Source organism: Lepisosteus oculatus, chromosome 10, assembly GCF_040954835.1.
Source record: "Lepisosteus oculatus isolate fLepOcu1 chromosome 10, fLepOcu1.hap2, whole genome shotgun sequence".
In the NCBI taxonomy this organism is placed as follows: domain Eukaryota; kingdom Metazoa; phylum Chordata; class Actinopteri; order Semionotiformes; family Lepisosteidae; genus Lepisosteus; species Lepisosteus oculatus.
In genome coordinates, this window is record NC_090705.1 from 43,084,558 (window position 1) to 43,090,768 (window position 6,211).

The window sequence follows — 6,211 nt, forward strand, 5'->3', positions numbered from 1 at the left end:
CTCTAAACACAGCAAATGCTTCCTGATACGTGCATTTTTAATAGAGAATAGAAGTGATAAAAAGCATAACCTAATCAGAAATCTTTTCCCCTTCCTTCAGATGTGCTTGTTGACGGTAATGTCAATGTACACAGGCCGAGGAAGTGCTTCCAAACTGCAATAATCTGATGCCACTGGAAATCCTGGCATATTAGCGAGCAGAAGGGTAGGAGTTTATGAAACTGACAGATGAGACACTAACCACTAAACTTATTTCCTGGCTCTCAAAAAGATGAAGCTTTCTGATAACAGATGGATGAAAATCAAAAAGGCTTTTCCTGTTTATCATTAAGATCAGGTAATAAGGGGGATGTTTATAACTTCTATAAAAAATATTTGGGGAAATAAAAACTCAGGTAAACAGTATACTAATTATTATACCTTGTACTGTGCACACACTATCAGAAAAAATGGAATCTGAATTTAGAAGTTGTAACTACACCACTATGTCTGGCTAATAGTGTAATATCTGGATGACAGAGCCAAATAGAGTTACTTGTGGTTTCACTTCAGTGTCTTTGCGTTACAAAGCCTTGACCCGATATATCTGCCAGCAGTAAGACCAAGACCAGTAAATACTGTGTAACAAGTGACAAGTGAAGTTGACTTATTGTTACAATCTATTTGTACATGGTCTTTAATGAATTTACTTATTCACATACTAAACCGTCAAGTGACAACAAATCTTTAAACCACTCACACATGTAACTACATTCTGTCTTGCCAATTTGTACTATTTTCATGTTTTTTTTTCCACTAGTAAATGCACTGCATTCTTGCTTCTCCTCGTCAGAAATACTTCACTCAGAGAGCAATGATGAACATTACACAGTGAATTACACAGAAAACGCCTCGGAAGATCCTTTTCTTCCAGCTTTGCCAAAGCACTAGCACCAGAAGAGAACAGAAGCAGCTCATAACGGTATCAGACACGACCGGAAATCTTTGTGAAAAAGTCAGCTCTTGACATTCCCAAAACTGTGTGAACTTCATATTGATCTCATCAAAGACAAACCTCCTCGACTGCACAGGACAGCCAGTTAAATGAATGAATGATGACCCTTGGTAACACCTTTTTTATCCCTGGGTGGCATGTAAAAAAAGATATTGATTGAAATTCAGATTTTTGTAGGTTATACAATCAACCATCCCTGGCAGCCTGTTCAGTGGCACGGTTTCTTGTGTAACGCAACGGGGGTTCAGGCGGGCGCCCTTGCCGCCTTAGGTCGTCCCCACACCTTCAGGGGCTGGAACCCGGGACTCCGGCGTCACTCAACAGGGACCCAGCCCGGTGAGCCAAAGAGAGATCTCTCCACAGCCCAGTAGCTGTAGTCCTGCTATCACAGGGAAGGGCGGCGACGTCACCGCTCTGGTACCTGTCGGCCATATGCTTTACATTTGTATGACTATAAACTTCATGCCCTCTAGTGGTTTGAGAGGAAAACTTCAAAATAAAACATTTTTGCAGCTGCAGAACAGGGGCTGCAGTGTTCCAGGTTGCATTACACCAAAGATACGCCTGCATTGGTGACTTGCCTTTGACTCGCATCTTAATTTTCCAGTGGCAGGTTAAAACCTTCTGTCTGGGTTTTGTAATGGACATGTTGCCTTTGCAGAGAGCCTGGTCTTATACAGAACATAGAAAGGATGAATCTTACAAGCAGGCCTGGGAGGAGGGCTTTGTGGTGAACAAAAGGTTTTTTTTCCACAGCTGATATTGTTTGGTATCCTAGGAAACCTAAGCAATAAAGGCAGATCCATGCAAATCACACAATATTACTGCACATAAACACCAGAATGACTGTCAGAAGGAACCTCTGTAGCGAATAAACACACTGTAAAGGAAATGAATAAACACAAAAAGGAAATTAATATAAAATCCATCTTTTCATCTCATATTACTAAAAGACAATAATAACCTATGAACGAATTCTGGCCTTTAATCATTCTTTTACTTTAAATATTGCTCACAATTTGTCAAGAGGTAACACACAGGTCCGGACATACTGTACAAGACAAAGTATATTGAACAATTGAACATGCAGCATTCAGTATCACGACAAATGTACAAGAAACATGCTCCCCAGATCATAGGAACAGCTATGTCTTTAGTGACTTTTGAAAGAGTTTTGTCAACAGCTTTATATAAATCCCCTCTTATTTTTCTTAAGTGCAATTGTTGAATACGATCAGGTCCTGGAGACTTGTTGGTATTAATCTATATTAATCTATGTTGTCATAGTGGACACTCTGGCTTCCTTCAAGAAACTGGAGGAGATCCTCTGCTCTCCGAGCTAACAGCCAAAGGCACTAGCTGTGCTGAAAGGCCCCCTATCATTTAATATGTGAAATCAAGACTCAAGGAGCCTCAGTTGTCCATGACAACAAGGGTAAGTGCTTCCTTTCTCTTAGGCTCTTATTTGTATTGGGATCTTAAACAGAACAAGCACATGGGGGGGATCTGTCGTTCCCCCCAGTACACAGTAAGGGTCTTTACATATATATAGTACATTCCATCTAAAAATATTCATTTCAGTATGAAAAGGTAATTATATGATGCGAACCACTTAGTCTGTTGGGACTGATGTTATGAGAAGGTGAGCTGTGCCTGTAAAAAATAAAACTCAACCTTATTGCCTCCTGGGTACAAAATGATGAAAAATAAGACAACTTTTCCGATTTCCCTTTAAAATGTATACATTTTCAAGCAGAATGGCAATGTCATTGAGTTACCCGTTCTATTTCAGTATCTCATCTGGCAATGGCTGAACGTGCATATACTGGATCAACCCATAAAGAAGTCCTTGAGGTTTGGGTGAGAGAGCAACAGCTTTTCGATATCAGCAGGGAAATGGTGTGGAGTGACTGATTTCAGCTTTAGGAGTCAGTTGTCCGCTCATCTTGTATACATGTTGGACACTTTTAGAGGAGTGATCAAACCACTGTTACAGACAGGCCAGTGCAAGAATAATTTCTTAAACTTTCAGCCTGATACTAGACTAGTGCTATTTCTGAGACTTAAGCCTAGTTTAGAAGTGGTCAGCTAACGATGTTAGCTATGATCAGAAAGATGTTTCTAAAGGATTTGGACATGTAGAATCCTATTTTTGAGCATGACGCGTGAAATTCTTTGTAGTTTTCGAGTTCTGATTAAATGTTCAAAATGGCTGCCACACTGAAATACAAATGCAGATTATACCGAAAGCGAACCTTTTCTTAACGCAAGAACCAATCGTATTCTCATGTTCCATACTGAAAATTGTTCTTTGAATTAACTGTACGGTTAGGGTCTCTAAACTAAAGAACTTTTACATTTCTTATTTTTTTAAAAAAGAACACCCCCACAAGTAACTGTACATGCAAAATAAAAACGAGGCAAATTATGCAAACTGAGTAACAAGATGCACATTGTGCAATGGGTGTGTGTGTGTGTTTTGCATCGTGTACTGCTGTAGTTATACAGTTACAAAGTTGCAAACAATCTGAAGTAGCAATACAGTATGACACAGCAGTCTTACTGACGTTTTAAATGTTTCTGCACATTTCATCATCTGTGTCGCATTTGCAAGCAGATGTGCAAGGCCTCTGACTTCCTGCATTTACAGTGGGCACTTGTGCACTGCTTCTTGCAGGTCTAGCTAATTATCTCCAAACAGGTGTCAGGTAGTGATGGCAGTAACATCAACACATGAACAAGCACATTGTTCCCAGTGCCTCAGGAAATGGCAGCAAAGGATATTGCACATCAGCCCGTCGCCACACTGCTGCCTGGAAGTGTGCATGCTCGATGTGAAGTGACCGGGCGCGGCCTGTTGGAGAGAGGGATTCTGGAGTGCAAGCCTGACCAAACAGAACTGATCGAGCCTTGTCCACAGATGAGTCAGCTGCACATTGTGCACTTCGCAGATAAATGCTTCTGCATCACTGGCTGCTTGGTCACGGACGCTGCCTACACCAAGATTTACCAGGAGCTTGTGATTGCCTCTGAAGCAGGACCTCTTGGTGTGACCAGCCAAACATGAGGTTGTGTCTGACCCCGTCAGAGCGGGAAAGGCAGGCAGGCAGGCATTGCTGAAGGCTCCTGATACAACGAGGACCATGCTGTGTGGCGCTTGCGCAATCAACTGCTGTGATCTTGCAAGGTCAGCCTTGTTTTCTGCTAGAGCAAGAAAATTGTCCCACTTCTTAAGAACTGGGGTATCTCTGCCCTCTATCTCCCTTCTTACAGGGACTGCACCCTCCTCTTCTTCCTGTTCCACTCTTGATCAACTGGTCATATCTGTCAAAGATGATGTCGATGCACCCGAATGCAGCAGGGACAGAAATCATTCTATATTTGCTGACAACAAATCTTCTACAGACTGGATGAGCAAGGATATCAGATCTCAGGTTTAAAGCCACATGCACCATCTCAAGAAAGCTTCCTTCTGGGTGATATGCTGGAATATGCCAAGTTTCTTGTTCTTCAGACATCAATGCAAAAAAAATGGCACATTTGCAAACTGTACTGGAATAAACATTCTTCCCTGTCTGGGAGTGTTATGCAGTGGTAGATACCAAGGCCATGAGACTGAAGCTCCTCCTTGAATGTAGTTCTCCTGCTTTTGAATGACTGGGGTATACCTCTTGTGTCTTTCTGTGTCAAATGGATACCTGCAGCACAAACTGGGTAGATACCTCTGTCAGCCACTGCCAAATAAATCACTTCACTGTAAACTGAACAAGGTGTCTGCGGTTCATACAGTATATATCGTCTCTGATCATTTCGAGTCCTGTCCATTGCACGGTTGTATTCCAATCGGCAGTGAACACATTAACTGGTAGGCTTTCTGATCTCACTGAGAAGTAATCGGGCCAAGTCTAAAACACAAATTTACCACACCATTTTCATATACAGGAAACCAGTAATATACGTAATTATCTTGTTTATCTGTATGGTTTCTACTTCGAACATGCAGTATATACAGTATGTGCAAAAAAACACTTCACATTAGGCACAATTTCAGACTGCAATTAGACAAAAAGTAAACAGATGGTTTTTAGATTGACATATTTTATGTGCTTGAGTCTGACTAGAAAGCAGAAAGCAAGGAAGGCAGTAAATGCTGCAATATTACAATCCTCAAGAGGGCAGATTTGTTACACTTTATAACTTCATATTGGTAGATTTGTTCCCCCCCCAGTGATTAATCAAAAACAGGCTGAACAACCTCCATACCTCCATATACTATTATGCAGACTAGCAACAATTCTTCAAGACCCCTGCTTTTATCTGTACTATAAAGTTCTTAGGTTACGGACACTGCAATTTCTCATTCACATCAACCATCCCCGTTTTGCAGTTTAAAAGAAAATGTCCCACAAATTTTAAGCATTGTAAAGAATAGGATTGGTATGCGAATAAGCACATAATATTATATATATATATGCAACTTAGAGCTCGGATCTTGAAACCTGGTATTTAAATGAACAGTCCACTAAAAAACAATGCATGAACTTCAACAAAAACAAGTTAAATAATGGTACTATATTGGACATCTACCATAAGATGCTTTATTCTGCGCATAAAAATACAGTTGATGATATATATAAACAGAGGCGGGCTGAATAAGTTAAATTGAACAGACTGAACCAGAAACCCGTCGACCTCTTTTCTGGTTTCACAGTGCCCTCTAGTGACCGAGAGTGAGCCTGGTTCTCTCCCGTCCAGTATTGCAGATACCGGTACCTAACTCTACACACAGTGTTTTGGGAAAGAGCCGTCATGTATCAATATACTCATGTCAATTTGTCTTCATGAGTCTTCACTTGTAGTAAAAAGCAGGTAGAGCATGCGGTATAGATTATTCTAAATCCGGGTACACGAGCTCCCTCGCCGAGCACAAAAACGACTTCTTTGCCTAGAGATCTTTCCAAGGCATCGAGGATTTCTTTGATTTTGCTAAATATAGCATTTGCTTTGGTACCTAGCAAATATGTTGCAACTATTTTAAAATCAAAACATTTAGGAATTTATTTTTTTCTAATTGAGGTGCTGGTCCAGAACAAATGCGTCGCTGTAAGACATTGGTTCATTAAAGTCTTAAATTCACCCAAGTACGTGAAAATATGTGAATTGAAAGTCAATGAAGCGGAAGACGTGCCCTAGAGTGAGTATTAACCGTTTGAGGTG